Consider the following 18,730-nt stretch of genomic DNA (forward strand, 5'->3'; position numbering starts at 1 on the left):
TAAAAGCTAGAATTACAAATTAATGGAAATAAATGATTCTAATAGGTCCACATACTCTCAACAGGATGTGGCCAAGAATACAGACAGAAATACAGAGTTCAGTGTACAGGATAGGCATCAATCCATGTGCAGGGGAGGAGATAGGATTGGGCCAAGAGAGAAACCCATCAGTGGAGTCCTGCTTTAGATCTGTGGGGGTGGATTTTATATCCCTGCCGTGATCAATCACTGGCTGAGGCAGCTCTCTGTAGCTGAGGAACTATGAGCTGTGGCAGCAAGTTCCCTCTTGAAAGGGGATTTAAGTGGTTCACCTCCATGCCCACCACAACCTGATTTAAAATAATTGTGACTTAGAGTTGTCTCTAGTAAAGTTAGGCAAGGTGATTGCTGATACTGCTACTATTCATCACAGCAAATCATGGACAATTCAATAACACAGGGAAAAGAAACTGGTAAGAGGTGTACATATTGGAATTAAGAGACAAAACTATTATTTGCAGGCAATATGATGACATACAGAGAACATGTAAAAAAAATCAACAACAGCAAAATAAAACCCTAATATTTGTTCTACAAGATTTGCAGAATGTCAAATCAACAGACAGGAATTATTAGCTTTTCTAAATATCCACTCTCCCAAATATCATCTGAAAAAACTAAAACATTAAGTAGATAATAAATGTTTATAAATGTTTGCTAACTTGTTAAACAAGACTAACATAGATCCCTCACCCTCAACCACAAACACATTGAACTGCTGGATAAAATATGGATAAAAAGCATTCAATACTTAACAGAGCTCAAAACAAAAAAGGACATTCACCAGAGGGGAGAACTCAGATGAAACATAGCCTCTCAGGGCCATAAGCTTGAAATTGACCCCCTACAAGTTGAGAGGAAATAAAGCACAATGTCAGTGATAGCCATAAAGACAGTTCTGGTGTGAATCGTATTCTGTGGAGGCGTGCAACAAAACATGCTCCTTGGAAAAGATAAATTCTAGATAAAACCAGGTCTCTGGAAGAGCTGCCACTTCTGAAAAAGGAAAACTGAAAAAAACTATGCTCATTGGTCCTGGGAAGCCAAAAAAGGAGCTTGGCATTATGAGCCTCAAAATAGAAATTAAACATGCCCTCCCTAAGACATCAAAGTCTCACATCTGAACTCTGCATAGGTGGAATAAAAAATTGTATTATACATTTAGTGTGGCATTTGCCACACTGCAATATTAATATAAAAAATAGGTCTTAAGAAACAAAAAACAGTTCTTAGATTAGTCAAAATTCTTAGGAATCCCAGATGAAGCAAACATTTAAACAAACGAGTAATAAAACCAAAGATCAGTTTTACAACACTGTATTTATACAGCGTATATGAGAATTTATAAAATTCTCATCAGGGAAAAAAATTCCTAACGAATGTTTGCTCGTTAAAAGATAATTACAAGTCACATAAGGAAGTGATCAACTCTGAGATAGCCAGCAGATAATCAGGAGTATTATGACCCTAAAAACTAAGTAATAAAATGATCTGAACAATTATTTTAAGTAAATATTTATCAATATTTACATAGATTTTTATAAAGGAATAGATATAGTAGCTCATATTCTAGATTGTGTACCAAGCAGCTCTTTCTTCCAATTTCTTGTAGTAGGTGCTACTTTTGTTTGGATTGTAAGCAGCCACATACTTCAGAAGAGAATGGGCTCCTTCCCAGACTTAGGATGCAAATTATAATTGGTATAAGTCAGCTATGGTAATTCCAGTACCTTCTAATTTATGAACAATACAGCAAAAATCTGGCCAATAATACATGAGGAAAAAATTGTTATAAGCTTTTGGCAAAGTCTTCTTTGATCACACAAAGGGATGTTTGAAGAGGTATCTTCCTTTCTGCTCCGGGACAACCTACATAAAGATGAGGTCCTTGGAGCTGCTGCAATCATCTTATAACCAGAAGAGGAAGAGGTTGAGGACAAAAGCCAAATAGTTAAGATTGAGAGTAGAAAGTTGGAAAGACCCTACGTCCTTAATATGCCTGATCCACTGAATTGGACTTCTGGAGCTGCCTTATCTCTGAATTTTCTATGTTGTGGGATAAACTTCTGATAGGTTTAATGATTTGCCCTTAGTCTTTTATTATTTATAGCCCAGATCAAAGCAACTGTTAAATTATACTGGGAAAAAGAGAATACTATTTAAAAAAAAAAAAAGAACAAGAACAAGCATGTTTGAACACAGTGAAATAATTTTCTAGAAATGAAAAATGTAACTATTGACATTACAAACTTATTTAACAGGTTAAACAGCAGATTAGACCAAGCTGAAGTGACAGTAAAATAGAGGACAGATCTGAGGAATCTTGAAAAATGCAGTGTGAAATAAAAGAAATATCAAAGAGTAATAGACTGAAAGATAGAATGAAAGGTCAAATTCATATTCAAGTTCTCCAAAGGAAGAGAATAAAGAGAAAGATGGGTGAATGGAAATATTTACTTATTTAATGATGGATAATTTTCAAAAATTGATGAAACATATCAATTCTCACATGAGAGAAAAACAATGAATCTTGAGCTGGATAAACAAAAGTAATTTCTCAAAGACACATTATAGTGAAAGGGAAAACCTTGATCAGAGAGTAAAATGGAATTATTTATAATGAAAAATACAGTGTCCTCCTTCTCAACAAATATCTTTCTGAATCCACAAACCACTGGCTTTCTTTCAAAACTCTTATTAGAACTCCGATTTTGTTCAAGCATTGGATGGAGATTTCTTGACTAAGCAGTAAAATCTAAGTCATTTCTAGCCACGCTGAGGTAATAACTTTTGTGATATATGTGTAAGACATATATCTGTTATTATATATGTAAATAACTGGATTTTTAGACAATGTCCAGTAGACATATCATGAATGATCCCTGAGACTATGGAAACAAGTGAAATCCCATAAGCACCCTGGATTCCTGTAGAGACACATCTTCTGCATGATGGTGGAAGGAGAGGCAACTTAAGCAGAGCACAGCAGTCTCAATGAGGTGGAGAGACAGAGATCACAATCCACAGACCTGATAGTAGCTGAAATGTGTCTGGAAGGCTAACATGGGGAAGGCAGCCATGTGCAGAAGAAGATCCAGAAATCCACACTGCAGACCCTTAAATATCGACCAGATGCTAAACCGTTCATGAGGGGTGTTAGACTTCACAAGGCCGGGAAAGAACCACCACTAGGGAAAGAACAACGACCAGAGTGCTGTGAGATAAACATCTTTGGGTGGCTCAGAAGTAGAAGACATTTGAGTACTGGCCACACTGAGGAGAGAGAATTTTTGGAATACCCAGAGCATGCAATAGAGACCCAAGAAAGGACACAATTTAGGAACACGGCTAATCTGGCACCAGAGGGAGAAAAAGCAACTTTAGACTCCCCCAAGCAAATCTTAGAAGGAACAGTGGGAGAGATTAAGCTAATCCTCAAGTAAATTACCCGCCTTCCAGAACAAAGCTCAGTGCTCTATTAAGGAAACAACAGAATCCAGATATGCAAGAAATTAGCATATATCTAGCGTAAAAAACTTCTAGACATGGAAGAGGTAGGAAAGTTTGACTCATAATGAGGACAAATATCAACCAATGAAGAATATCTAGAAATCACAGAGATGATAGAATGAATAGCAAAGATTTAAAACAAGATCAAGGATGTTTTTGTTTTATTTTTATTTAAATTCCAGTTAACATATAGTGTAATACTAGTTTCAGGTATAAAATAGGGTGATTCCCACTTCCATACAACACCCAGTGCTCATCCTAGCAAGTGCACTCCTTAATCCCCATCACTGATTTCACCCATCCCTCTGCCCTCCTCCCCTCCTGTAACAACTCTGTAGTTAAGTGTCTGTTCTTTTGTTTGCTTCCCTCTCTTTTTTTCCTTTTACTCTTTTCTTTTGTTTCTTAAGTTCCACATGTGAGTGAAATGATATAGTATTTGTCTTTCTCTGACTGATTTCACTTGGCATTATACTCTCTGGCTCTATCCATGTTACAAATGGTAAGATTTCATTCTTTTTAATGGTTGAGTAATATTCCATTATATATATGTATCCCATCTTCTTTATCTGTTCGTCAATCAGTAAACACTTGGGCTGCTTCCATATCTTGGCTATTGTAGAGAATGCTGCTATAAACATAGGGGTGCTTGTATCCCTTTGAATTAGTGCTTTTGTATTCTTTGGGTAAATACCCGGTAGGGCAATTGCTGGGTTGTAGGGTATTTCTATTTTTAACTTTATGAGGAAACGCCATACTTTTTTTCAGAGTGGCTGCACTAGTTTGCTTTCCCACCAACAGCACACATGCGTTCTTTTTCCTCCACATCCTCACCAACATCTGTTGTTTCTTGTGTTATTAAGTTTAGCCATTTTGACAGGTGTGTGATGATATCTCATTGTAGTTTTGATTTGCATTTCGCTGATGGTAAGTGGTGATAAGCATCTTCTCCTTTGTCTGTTGGTCATCTGTATAGCTTCTTTGAGGAACAACATTAAGGTTTTAAAGAAAAACATAATGAGGGGATAAATACAGAAAGCAAGAGAAAAGAAAACAAATGGTTTATTAAAAAAAAAAACAAAACACCAGAAAGTTCTAGAACTGAAAACCAGGATAAGAAACTTAAAAATTACTGACTGGCATATTGGATACTGCAAATGAAAAAAATCAGTGAAATGGAAGAATTGGCAATATACACTATCCAAAATAAAGCATACAGAGAGAAAAGAAGAGGTAAAAGGTAAATTAACAGAACCTTTGTGACCTCCGAGAAAATATAAGTAGTCTAAGATATGTGTAAGTAGAGTCCCAAAGGAAAGAATATGTGGAAAAAAACTTTGAAGAAATAATGGTTGAATAATATATGTCCAAATATATACTCAGTATATGCCCCAAAAGTCTGATGAACCTCAAGCAGGATAAACATGAGGTAAACTACATCAAGGCACATGACAGTCAAATTGCTGAGGACCAGTGATAAATTGAAAATCCTAAAAGTAAATAGAGGAAACATTTTGCCCTTCTACTATTCTTATTTTTAGTATGGTCCAATAATCAGTGTTTTCATTTATAAACTGTAATTTTTACCCAACCTTAAGCTCATGAAGCTGTATTTAAAAAAAAAAAAATTATAGTCTTACTTTTGAGATCTAGATCTTCATTTAGAATTAATTTTTCATATGATATAGTATCCAAGATTTGTTTTTCACATGTATTTTGGCTCCTCACTATTTATTGAAAAGGCTACCTTTTGTCATAAGTCATGTGACTATATTTGCGTGGGTCTGTTTCATGACTTTCTGTTCTGTTCTTTCTATTTGTGTGCCACACTCTCTTTTTGTTACTGTAATTTTATAATAAGGCTTGATATCTGATGGAGCAGGGATACCAGGAGATTACTAAAAGACTATTGCAGTAGGACTGGAAGTATTGATGGGAAGACAGCATAGTGTGTGCCACCAAGACACCCCCGTTAGGACTGAGGAGGTATTCTCCCAGATACTGAGAATGTTGGTACATGATGACTCTCATTTGGATCCTCTCTAGAAATTGCCATCTGTCAAAGAAAGCCTGCTAGGATCAATGTAACACCACTCCCCACGGGCAGCTTGCTTCCAGTGACAACCGTAGCAATCAATGCTGAGATCCAAAGTCTAGTGCCCTTGCGTCCAGGCCCGAGGTAAGGACCATCCCAGTTCCAGAACTCCCAAGACCTTTGTTGCAACTCCATTTCAATTCAGTTCTCCTTCTCCAAACTCTATTTCCTTTTATCCTTTACTATTTTTTATCCCCAAAGAATTCCCTAGTAAATTTTCTGCATGCAAATTTCCACCTCAGTATCAGTTCCCAAGGAACTGAACTCAGGCCACATGGGCCAGTATAAAAGAAATAGAGGTGTTGAAGAGTGAAGGATTTTAGGGGTGCCTGGGTGGCTCAGAGGGTTAAGCCTCTGCCTTCGGCTTAGGTCATAGTCTCAGGTTCTTGGGATCGAGCCCCACATTGTGTTCTCTGCTCAGCAGGGAGCCTGCTTCCCCCTCTCTCTCTGCCTGCCGTCTACTTGCGATCTCTGTCAAATAGATAAATTAAATAAAATTTTTTTAAAAAGAGTGAAAATTTTTAGTTATATATTTAAAGCAGAGCCAGTATGATTCCCCAGTGGATTTGTTGTAGGATGTGAGGGAAGGGGAAGAGATAAGGTAGATTCCAAATATGAGGCTGAGAAATTAAATAAATGGAGGTGCCATTTATCAAGTAAAAGAATCACTGGGAGAGAAGAGTATGTAAATTCTATCTAAGAATTAGGTATTGGACATTTTGGGGTCTCTGGGTTGCTTAGTCCTTTGAGTGTCTGACTTCTGGTTTTGGCTCTGCCTCTACCCACACTCATGCTCTCTTTCTCTCTAAAATAAATGAATGCATTTTTTAAAAAATTAGGTATTGAACATTCTAATATTAAGATACCTATCAGATATTCAAGAGAAATCTGAAAGATATAGTCGGATAAATAAGTCTGGACATCAGGGAAGAGTTTGGGATAGGCTTTACAGCATTTAGCATGTTGTAGAAAAATTTAGAAGTCTTTCTAAGGCAAACAACATTTTAACTGATTAAAGAAAAAAGAACTGTATGATCATCTTTATATGATACAGGAAAAAATGATTCATTGAAATCCAATTTCCACTCATAGTTAAAAACTTTGCAAACTAAGAAGAGAAGGGAATCTCCTATACTTAATGGACAAAGGTATGTACCAAAATATCACAGCAAACATTAGTCTTTTTCTTTTTTAAAATTTTTTATTAACATATATATTATTAGCCCCAGCGGTACAGGTCTGTGAAGCACCAGGTTTACACACAGTCTTTTTATTTTTAAAGATTTTATTTTTAAGTAGTCTCTACATCCAATTTGGGGCTTGAACTTAAAACCCCTCGGTCAAGAGTCATGTGCTTTACTGACTGAGCCAGACAGGCACCTCCAAACATCAGTTTTAATAGGGGAAATGTAGCTGAGTCCTCCTTAAAATCAGGCATGAGACAGGGTATCAAATTTTATCACTCTGTCATAATTACACAAAAAGAGCCTATGCAATAAGATAAATAGAGTAAGAGGAGTAAGAATTGAAAGTAAATTAATGAGGTTTGGCTGTGTGTGTAACAGAAATTTTAAAATAATCACCTTGAATAAGATAGGATGCTATTTTTCTCTAATGTAAAAGGAATTCAGAGATAGGCCATCCAGGTCTGGTATGGTCCACCACCAAGATATTTTCTGACTTTGTGTTTTGCCATCCTGAGTGCTTTTTCAGTCTTAGCATTCCTCCGTGTTCCAAGGTGCTTCCTTGAAATCTAACAGTAATGTCTATATTCCAGGCAATAGGAAGAAAGGAGGTAAGAGAATTAAAAAGGTGTGCCATTTTGTCTTTATTTGAAGGGTCTGTCCCAGAAATCGTATACATCAGTTTCTACATATAGTCACATGACTGTAGCCAGCAGCAAAAGAGGTGCTTTTGTTTTTAAGTTTTATTTATTTAAGTAATCTCTACACCCCATGTGGGGCTTAAACTCATGGATCAGAGATCAAGAGTCCTGTGCTTTTCTGACTGATCCAAGCAGAAGACCCAAGTTTTTTATTTTAGTTGAAACTATTGCTCTCCTAAAAAGTACTTGCTTCTATTCAGGAAGATGGGAGAAATGTGTATTGGGAATTTCTGGATGTTGACTCAAATCCATTCTCACTTTGTTCCTTAGCACATGACCATCTAGCCAAAGGCTAGTTTACTAGCTTCCCTTATTGCCACATGTGGGCTCATTAAGTTCTGGCTTTTGGAATTGTAGTAAAATTGGTATATGTAGTGTCGGCCTCACTAAAAAGAAAATCTCTTACCCTAGTTATTCCTTTCCCCCTTCCTGTGAGCTGTAATATGGACCTGCAACAAGCCAGCTTTGAATATTCATTTGAAGATGGTTTCTTAGGGATGGAAGAGAATCAACATTGAAGGAAAATTAATTTTCCACATGAGAAGAAATGATACCAGATCCCTACTTTACACCATCCATAAATATCAATGCCAGATGGATCAAAGACATAAATGTGATAAAACAAAGTTTCAAAAACTTTTAGGAGAGGTGCCTGGGTGGCTCAGTTGGTGAAGCATCTGCCTGCCTTCAGCTCAGGTCATGATCCCAGGGTCCTGGGATTTAATCCCACATCAGGCTCTCTGCTTGGCAGGGTGTCTGCTTCTCCCTCTATTGCTCCCCCATGCTTGTGCACGTTCTCTCTCTCATAAAAATAAATAAATAAAATCTTTAAAAAACCAAACTTTTAAGTAAAAAAATCTATAGTCTCCAGATCAGAAGGGATTTCAGCATTTTGTACTGCTACTCCTTTCTAATTGCTGGATGGGACACTGTCTGATTTATGAATCACTAAATAAAGTCAATTAAAACTTCAAATTAAAAAATGAGACACAAAAACAAATCATAAAGGAAAAGATTGAAAATGTCAACATTAAACTTTGAAACTACTCAATGATAAAGGAAAATAGAAACATTTAAGAGATAAGATAGGCCTGTGGCTAAACTAATATACAAACTGTTCCTACTCATTGCTAAGAAAACTACCCAATGCAATCAAAATATGGACAGACATTTGTAAACCAATTTAGAAAAGAGGAAATTCTAATTGGCCAAGAAACAGACAAAATCAGCTCAGCCTTGCTGTTGATCAGGGAAATTCCAATTAAAACAACAAGGTATTTTTCCTCATACCAACAAAGATTGTAAATTTTGAGTCTACCACAGAGAAAGAGAAGACTTACTACCTATAAAAAGGGAAATTGATGAATAAACTGGAGTAGATTTGTGCTATAAAATATGCAATTGCTAAGAGAGTATCTCTATACTTGGAAAGAAGTCTTTAATATATATATATATTTAAATATGTTTTTTAAAGATTTTATTTATTTATTTATTTTAGAGAGAGAGAGAGAGACAGAGACAGAGACAGCACACAAGTGGAGGGAGGCACAGAGGAAGATGGAGAAAGAATCTCAAGCAGACTCTGTGCTCAGCACAAGCCTGATGGGGCGGCTTGATCCCATAACCCAGAGATCATGACCTGAGCTGAAACCAAGAGTCAAACACTTAACCAGCTGAGCCGCCCAGGTGCCCCAAGTCTCTAATATTTTTAAATAAAAAAAATCCTGTCTTAGGATAATAAGGATAGTGTAATCTCATATTTATAAAAATGGAATAATCCTGCCCCTTGTAAGCAAGCTAGTCCTTATAAGTGCATGTAAAATGGACACATTTATTGATAGTAAGTGGGTCCACTTATTAGGGTAATTCCTGCATTACAACACGGGAGCTTTCAGGAAGCTGTGAGCAATGTTCTTTCTGCCGTTGGCACTGCTGGCCCATTTACTTGTTTTCCATTTTTTACAAAAATCTAATATGCAAGTTTGGCTTTTGTAGTAATACCATTCCCCAAGGACACAGTTATAAGAAGATGAGGAAAGAGACTATGCAAAGACATTGTGCCTTAGCAAAGACACTACAAGTGCACCCGCTTGAAAGTTCTTACTGTTTCTTTAACACCTATATGAATTTTCCTGGAAGCTTTCAAAAACATTCATATCCAGATCTTTAGAATCTTGAATCTCCTGAGAATTTTGTTCACAAAACCACTTTGTTTTTGTGCTGAGGTTGGGATAAACCATTATTCAGGAAGTTTTCAAAAAAGCTATTAAATTTGAGACAGAGTCTGGCATGTGGCCGAGTCTCTTTCTTTCTTTCTTTCTTTTTTTTTTTGTTATATAATATTTTATTTATTTATTATTTCTTTTCAGCGTAACAGTATTCATTGTTTTTGCACCATACCCAGTGCTCCATGCAATACATGCCCTCCTTAGTACCCACCACCTGGCTCCCCCAACCTCCCACCCTTGTCCCTTCAAAACCCTCAGGTTGTTTTTCAGAGTCCATAGTCTCTCATGGCTCACCTCCCCTTCCAATTTCCCTCAACTTCCTTCTCCTCTCCATCTCCCCATGTCCTCCATGTTATTTGTTATGCTCCACAAATAAGTGAAACCATATGATAATTGACTCTCTCTGCTTGACTTATTTCACTCAGCATAATCTCTTCCAGTCCCATCCACGTTGATAAAAAGTTGGGTATTCATCCTTTCTGATGGAGGCATAATACTCCATAGTGTATATGGACCACATCTTCCTTATCCATTCGTCCGTTGAAGGGCATCCTGGTTCTTTGCTCAGTTTGGCCAAGTCACTTTCTATCAAACATTTGATACTTGAGTAGTAACATTAACTGATTCATGCCAGTAGGATGCTGTTATTTAGTGCACCAGTAATGAGCCAAATTATTCTCAGTGTAATGTCTATTCCCAGGGAGATTCTTAAGAAGAGTAGAGTTCATTATGTTCACTGATGCTGTGATATTAGGAATCAACAGAGTAATCACAGGGACATACACAAGCGGTAGAGGAACAAAGATATAAGGCAGCTTAAGGCAGTTGAAAATATTCTCGGCCTAGTGGTGCTAGAGACCTTTACTACCGACAGAGTTGGGCCACTAGCTGTGTACATATGCTGGGGTCTCCTGATCTGAGAATGAAGGGCTTGTCTGAGATTATAACTTTTTTAGCCAATGTCTCCAGGTTCACAAGGATTCATGAAAGTTTCTCAGGGGAAGAGATGGGAGAGGCTGTACAGAGTGCTAACAAAGGTGAAGCTCTAGTCTTCTCAGGTCTGATAAAACCAGAACAGCTCTGCTTCTCTCAATTTTGTGTACTATGGTTCTATGTAATATTTAGCTTGAAATAACACAGTTTGAAAATCTCTTCACCAGACTATTTCTTTGTTCCCAGCTAGTTCTCAAAATTCCATGGTTACAAGTATAGTTGGAAGATGTTACAATGAAATTTACTGAATTCACATTTTTCACTGTGTCAACAGGAATTTTTTCCAAAGTTTCTTTGGAACTATGGTATTAATAGGAAAAAGAAGGGAGGGCTACTATCTGGACAAATATGTTTCATAAAATCTTAACTGTGGGACTTCTCAGAGCTTTTTATATGTTTATGCACAATGTGAATTTTAGATGGATTACTGTAACACTTCTTCATACTTCTTTGTGCTTTATCTTGTGTGGCCTGATTCCTGCTGAGCTCCACCTTCCCACACCTTTATACTAGGATCCCAGCAAATACCTCTACATCCCAATTTACTTTTGATTTTTTTCTTAAAGATTTTATTTATTTATTTATTTATTTATTTATTCGTTCTTAAAGATTTTATTTATTTATTTTTGCAAAAAAAGACCGAGAGAAAGAAAGAGAGTGTGCACGAGCAGTGGGGAGGGATGGAGGGAGAAGCAGACTGCTGAGCAGGGAGCCCGATACAGAACTTGATCCCAGGACCCTGGCATCATGACCTGAGCTGAAGGCAGATGCTTAACTGACTGAGCCACCCAGGCACCCACCTTTTGATTTATTTTCAATTTCTCTCAGTCTAAGAAACTTGGGATAGAGAATGGTGCCACCATTAACCCAACTTCCTAGCACCACATCTGGGGCATTATTACTCCATGTGTCTATAGCATGTACTTATGTTTTTGTAAGGCTCAGTGTTGCAATTCATAGATATTTGGGGATGGAGAGGGAGGTGAGGGATGGCTTGCTTTAGTCTGCTCAGGCTGCCATAGCAAAAGACCTCAGAACAGGGGACTTAGCAGAAATTTATTTCTCACAGTTCTGGAGGCTGGGAAGTCCAAGATCAAGGTGCTAGTTGATTTGATTCCTGGTAAGGCATCTATTCCTGGCCTGCAGATGACCTTACATGGTGGATAGTACAAGTGAGCTCTCTGGTATCTGCTCCTCTAAGGACTTTAGTCATATTGGATCAAGACCCCATCCTTATGACCTTATTTAACCTTAATTATTTCTTTACTTCAAATACAATGACATTGGGTGTTAGGACTTTGGCATAGGAATTTTGGAGGGACACAATTCAACTCATAGCAGGGGTCATTTGTTAACAGTGACATAAACTAGCCTATTCTAATACATTATCTACCTACTTGCAAAGTCAGTGTCTGTGTATTATCTTTGACTTCTCCTTCTCCATTACCCTTCATACAAATATAATACCAAGTTTTGCAGTATTTACCTTTTTAAGATATTTCTAGAGTATTCATCATCTTTGTTCTCACTGCCAACTCAAGCCATACAAAAGGAGCAGTCCCATGTCTTTACTCATGCTTCCTATGCCTCCAATCTAATTACATTTTCTTTTCCAGAAAATAGGGTTGGGAAATAAAGGGAATGTGATGTGATGAAAAGGAAGCTTCGAGCAGATGCAACAGAGAAACAGTATTTAGAGAAGGAGACGGGGGAAAGCAGGTGCAATGAGAAGCAGAAACGAATGACCTCATGTCCAGTGGGGAGAAGGGGCAAGTAGCTATCTCTGTACCTGGTGACTCTTCCTGTTCTAGAGTTCAGTTCCTGGCTGTGCTTCTTTCCTTGCCTCCATATTTCTGCCCTGATTCTGTGTGTGGTGATCTTCCTCCTTGCTGTCATTCTCTAATTCCATATCTCTTGTGCTGACCATTGTGCTGATATTAATAACAGAGGACTCTGTTTTGAAAATCTTCCAGAATCAGAATTCAAATACTAACATAGCAGTATTTCTAGGGTCCATCACAAGTGTATCTATTGCCAAGAAGTCCTAGGAAATTTTTGGAGAACTGTATTCCATTAAAAAAAAAAAAACAAAAACAAGGATTTTCAAAACTTGTAACCAGCCTGTCTTTCTTGCCATTTGTATAGGTTGTATGACGTATACCCCCTTCCAAGAAAAAGAAATATTGAGGTTTTCACCTCCAGTACCTTAGAATGTGATCTTATTTGAAAACAGTGTTTTACAGATGTAATTAGTTAAGATGAGGTCAGACTGATCATCTTAGTGTGGGCCCCTAATCCAATATGACTGATGTTCTTTTAAGAAGATGGCAGTGAAGACTACGTGAGGACAAGCAAGGATAAGAAAGCTGTATGACAACTGAGGCAAAGATCAGAGTGATACATCCAAAAGCCAAAGAATGCCAAGGATGCTGGCAAACACTAAGAGCTAGAAGAATAATAAAGGCTTCTTGCCTGGAGCCTTGAGTAGTGTAGCCCTGCTGACATCTTGATTTCAGATTTCTAGCCATCAGAACTGTGAAGTTAATTTCTGTTGTTTTAAGATTAAAGGTTAAATTTTTTTTTTTTTTTTTTTTAGTTAGAGAGCATAAGTGGGTGGAGGGGCAGAGGGACAAGCAGTCTCTATGCTCCCGCTGAGCAGAGAGCCAGACTCAGGGCTCAACCCCAGATCTGGGGATCATGACCTGAGCTGAAGGCAGACACTTAACCTACTGAGCCACCCAGGTGCCCTGCCACCAGGTTTTTTTTTTTTTTTAATTAAGTTTTAAATTTTAATTCCAGTAGACTTAACATACAGTATTGAATTAGTTTCAGGTCTGCAATATAGTGATTCAACAATCCCCTACATTACTCAGTGCTCATCATAATAAGTGCACTCCTTAATCCTCATCACCTATTTCTCTTTTTTATTTTATTATTATTTTTTTATTTCTCTTTTTTAAAGATTTTATTTTCTATTTGACACAAGAGGGAGAGAGGTCAGGGAGAGCACAAGCAGGGGAGTGGCAGGCAGAGGGAGAAGAGGTTCCCCGCTGAGCAGGGAGCCTGACACGGAACTTGATCCCAGGACTCTGGGATCATGACCTGAGCCAAAGGCAGCTGCTTAACTGACGAAGCCACCCAGGCACCCCCATTACTGGTTTCGCCCATCCCTCCATCCACCTCCCCTCTGGTAACCATCAGTTTATTCTCTACAGCTGGGAGTCTGTTTCTTGGTTTATCTCTCTTTCCTTTGTTTGTTTGTTTTGCTTCTTAAATTCCACATAGGAGTGAAATTGGATGGTATTTGTCTCTCTCTGACTGACTTATTTCACTTAGCATAATACTCTCTAGCTCCATCCATGTTGTTGCAAATAGCAAGGTTTCATTTTTTATGGCTCAATAATATTCTATTATATATGTATACCACATCTTCTTTATTTGTTCATCAACGGATGGACACCTGGGCAGGTTCTATATCTTGGCTGTTGTAAATAATGCTGCTATTAAAGTAGGAGTGCATGTGTCCCTTTGAATTAATGTTTTTATATTCTTTGGGTAAGTACCCGGTAGAGCAATTGCTGGATCATAGGGTAGTTGTTCTATTTTTAAGTTCTTGAGGAATCTCCATACTATCTTCCACAGAGGCTGTGGTTTGCATTCCCAGTTTGCATTCCCACCGACAGCGCATGAGGGTTCCTTTTCCTCCACTTGTTGTCTCTTGTGTTGTTAATTTAGGTCTTAATCCATTTTGGGTTTATTTTTGTGTATGGTGTAAGGAAGTGGTCCAGTTTCATTCTTTTGCATGTAGCCATTCAGTTTTCCCAACACCATTTCTTGAAGAGACTCCCTTTTTCCCCACTGCCTCTTTTCTTGAAGATGTTTTATGCTATGGGTTTATTTCGGGGATTTCTGTTCTGTTCTGTTGATCTTTGTGTTGTTTTTATGACAGTACCATGCTGTTTTGATAACTGTAGCTTTGTAATATAACTTGAAGTTTGGAATTGTGATACCTCTAGTTTCTGTTTTTCTTTTTCAAGATTGCTTTGGCTATTCAGGTTCTTTTGTGGTGCCATGCAAATTTTAGTATTGTTTGTTCTAGTTTTGTGAAATCGCTGTTGGTGTTTTGATAGGGATTGCATTAAATCCGTAGATTGCTTTGGTAATGTGGATATTTTAACATTTGTTCTTCTTTTAAGATTTCTTTTTATTCATTTATTTGACAGACAGATCACAAGTAGGCAGAGAGGCTGGCAGAGAGAGAGAGGAAGCAGGCTCCCCACTGAGCAGAGAGCCAGAGGCGGGCCTCGATCCCAGGACCCTGAGATCACGACCTGAGCTGAAGACAGAGGCTTAACCCACTGAGCCACCCAGGCACCCAACATTTGTTCTTCTAATCCATGAGCAGGGAATATCTTTTCATTTGTTTGTGTCATCTTCAACTTCTTTCATCAGTGTTTTATAAGACTACAGGTCTTTTATCTCTTTGGTTATGTTTATTCCTAGGCATTTTATTGTTTTTGGTGCAGTTGTATATGGGATTGTTTTCTTAGTTTCTCTTTCTCCTCCTTCAGCCTTAGTATATAGAAATGAAATAGATTTCTGTGCATTGATTTTGCATCCTGTGACTTTACTGAATTCGTTTATCAGTTCTAGCAGTTTTGGTGGAGTCTTTTGGGTTTTCTATGTATAGTATCACGTCATCTGCAAACAGAGTTTTACTTTTCCTTACCAATTTGGATGGCTTTTATTTCTTTTGTCATTTGATTGCTGTGACTAGGACTTCCAGTACTATGTTGAATGGAAGTGGTCAGAGGGAACATCTTGTCTTCTTCCTCATCTTAGGATACAGCTCTCACTTGTCCCCCATTGAGTATGATGTTAGATGTGGGTTTTTCGTAAGTGGCCTTTATTATGTTGAGGTATGTTTCCTCCACACCTATTTTGTTGATGTCTTTTTATCATGAATTAATGTTGTACTTTTTCAAATGCTTATTCTGCATGTGTTGAAATGATCATATGGTTTTATCCTTTCTCTTGTTGATGTGACATATCACACTGATTAATCTGCAAATATTGAATCACCTTTGCATCCCAGAAATAAATCCCATTTGATCATAGTGAATGACTTTTTAATGTATGGTTGCTTCTGATTTATTACTGTTTTGTTGAGGATTTTTCATGTATATTCATGAGAGATGTTGGCCTGTAATTCTCTTTGTTTGTGGTGTCTTTATCTGGTTTTGGTATCGGGGTAGTGCTTGCCTGAGAGAAAGAATTTGGAAGGTCTCCTTCTATTTTTTGGAGTAGTTTGAGAAGAATAGGTTTTCTTTAAATGTTGGTAATATTTGCTTGTGAAGCCATCTAGTCCTGGATGTTTATTTCTTAGAAGTATTTTTAAATTATTTTTATTAACATATGATGTATTATTTGCCCCAGGGGTACAGGTCTGTGAATCGTCAGGCTTAAACATTTCACAGCACTTACTATATCACATACCCTCCCCAATGTCGATAATCCAGCCACCCTTTCCATGCCTTCCCTCCCCCCAGCAACCCTCAGTTTGTTTTGTGGGATTAAGAGTCTTTTATGGTTTGTCTCCCTTCTGATCCCATCTTGTTTCATTTTTTCCTTCCTTAACCCCCCAAACCCCTGCCCTGCCTCTCAAAATCCTCATGTCAGGGAGATCTTATGATAATTGTCTTTCTCTGATTGACTTATTTGGGTCAGCATAATACCCTCTAGTTCCATCTACATCATTGCAAATGGCAAGATTTCATTTCTTTTGATGGCTGCATAGTATTCCATTGTATATATGTATACCACTTCTTCTTTATCCATTCATCTCTTGATGGCCATCTTGGTTCTTCCCATAGTTTGGTTACTGTGGACATTGCTGTGATAAACATTCGGATGCATGTGCCCCTTTGGATCACTACATTTGTATCTTTAGGGTAAATACCCAGTAGTGCAATTGCTGGGTTGTAGGGTAGCTCTCTTTTCAACTTTTCGAGGAACCTCCATGCTGTTTTCCAGAGTGGCTACACCAGCTTACATTCCCACCAACAGTGTAGGAGGGTTCCCCCTTCTCTGCATCCTCGCCAGCATCTGTCATTTCCTGACTTGTTAATTTTAGCCATTCTGACTGGTGTGAGGTGGTATCTCATTGTGGTTTTGATTTGTACTTCTCTACTGCTGAGTGACGTGGAGAAAGCACTTTTTCATGTGTCTGTTGGCCACCTGAATGTCTTCTTTGCAGAAATGTCTGTTCATGTCCTCTGCCAATTTCTTGATTGGATTATTTGTTCTTTGGGTGTTGAGTTTGATACGTTCTTTCCAGATTTTGGATATTAGCCCTTCATCTGATATGTCATTTGCAAATATCTTCTCCCATTTTGTTAGTTGTCTTTTGGTTTTGTTAACTGTTTCCTTTGCTGTGCAAAAGCTTTTGATCTTGATGAAGTCCCAATAGTTCACTTTTGCCTTTGCTTCCCTTGCCTTTGGAGATGTTTCTAGGAAGAAGTTGCTACCGCTGATGTCAAAGAGGTTGCTGCCTGTGTTCTCCTCCAAAGATTTGGATGGATTCCCATCTCACATTAGGTCTTTCATCCATTTTGAGTCTATTTTTGTGTGTTGTGTAAGAAAATGGTCCATTTCATTCTTCTGCATGTGGCTGTCCAATTTTCTCAACACCATTTGTTGAAGAGACTATCTTTTTTCCATTGGACTTTTTTTTCCTGCTTTGTCAAAGATTAGTTGACCATAGAGTTGAGGGTCTATTTCTGAGGTTTCTATTCTGTTCCATTGATCTGTGTGTCTGTATTGTGCCAGTGCCATACTGCCTTGATGATGACAGCTTTGTAATAGAGCTTGAAGTCTGGAATTGTGATGCCACCAACTTTGGCTTTCTTTTTCAACATTCCTCTAGCTATTCGGGGTCTTTCCTGGTTCCATATAAATTTTAGGATTATCTGTTCCATTTCTTTGGGAAAAAATGGTTGGTATTTTGATAGGGCTTGCATTAAATGTGTAGATTGCTTTAGGTAGCATAGACATTTTCACAATATTTGTTCTTCCAATTCATGAACATGGAACATTTTTCCATTTCTTTGTGTCTTCCTCACTTTCTTTCTTGAGTACTTTATAGTTTTCTCAGTACAGATTCTTTGCCTCTTTGGTTAGGTTTATTCCTAAGTATCTTAATGGTTTTGGGTGCAATGGGATTGACTCCATAATTTCTCTTTCTTCTGTCTTGTTGTTGGTTTATAGAAATGCAACTGATTTCTTTGCATTGATTTTATATCCTGATATTTTACTGAATTCCTGTATGAGATCTAGCAGTTTTGGGCTGGGGTCTTTTGGATTTTCCACATAAAGTATCCTATGATCTGTGAAGAGTGAGAGTTTGACTTCTTCTTTGCTCATTAGCTGCCTTTAATTTCTTTTTGTTGTCTGATTGCTGAGGCTAGGACTTCTAGTACTATGTTGAATAGCAGTGGTGATAGTGGACACCCCTGCCGTGTTCCTGACCTTAGAGGGAAAGCTCACAGTTTTTCCCCATCAAGAATATTCTCTGTGGAATTTTCATAGATGACTTTGATGATATTGAGGTGCATACCCTCTATCCCTACACTGTGAAGAGTTTTGATCAAGAAAGAATGCTATACTTGTCAAAAGCTTTTTCAGCATCTATTGAGAGTATCATATGGTTCTTGTTATTTCTTTTATTAATGTACTATATCACATTGATTGATTTGTGGATGTTGAACCAAACTTGCAGCCCAAGAACAAATCCCAGTTGGTCGTGATGAATAATCCTTTTAATGTACTGTTGGATCCTGTTGGTTAGTATTTTGGTGAGAATTTTCGCATCTGTGTTCATCAAGAGTATTGATCTGTAATTCTCCTTTTTGATGGGGTCTTTGTCTAGTTGGGGATCAAGGTAGTGCTGGCCTCATAAAATGAGTTTGGAAGTTTTCCTTCCAT

General features: G+C 37.8%; 1 long non-coding RNA gene across 3 annotated transcripts in view; it reads left to right on the forward strand.

The window, feature by feature from the left end:
• LOC131812853 (uncharacterized) overlaps nucleotides 1-18,730 on the forward strand; it is a 104,887-nt gene that overhangs the window by 49,062 nt on the left and 37,095 nt on the right. For 2 of the 3 annotated variants that reach the window (XR_009346518.1, XR_009346520.1), the window contains exon 3: nucleotides 5,593-5,725. The exons of the other annotated variant lie outside the window; for it this stretch is intronic. This is a non-coding gene — a long non-coding RNA (uncharacterized LOC131812853). The remainder of the gene's footprint in view (nucleotides 1-5,592; nucleotides 5,726-18,730) is intronic. 3 annotated transcript variants of the gene reach the window in all.

This window comes from Mustela lutreola, chromosome 12, assembly GCF_030435805.1.
Source record: "Mustela lutreola isolate mMusLut2 chromosome 12, mMusLut2.pri, whole genome shotgun sequence".
Lineage (NCBI taxonomy): Eukaryota > Metazoa > Chordata > Mammalia > Carnivora > Mustelidae > Mustela > Mustela lutreola.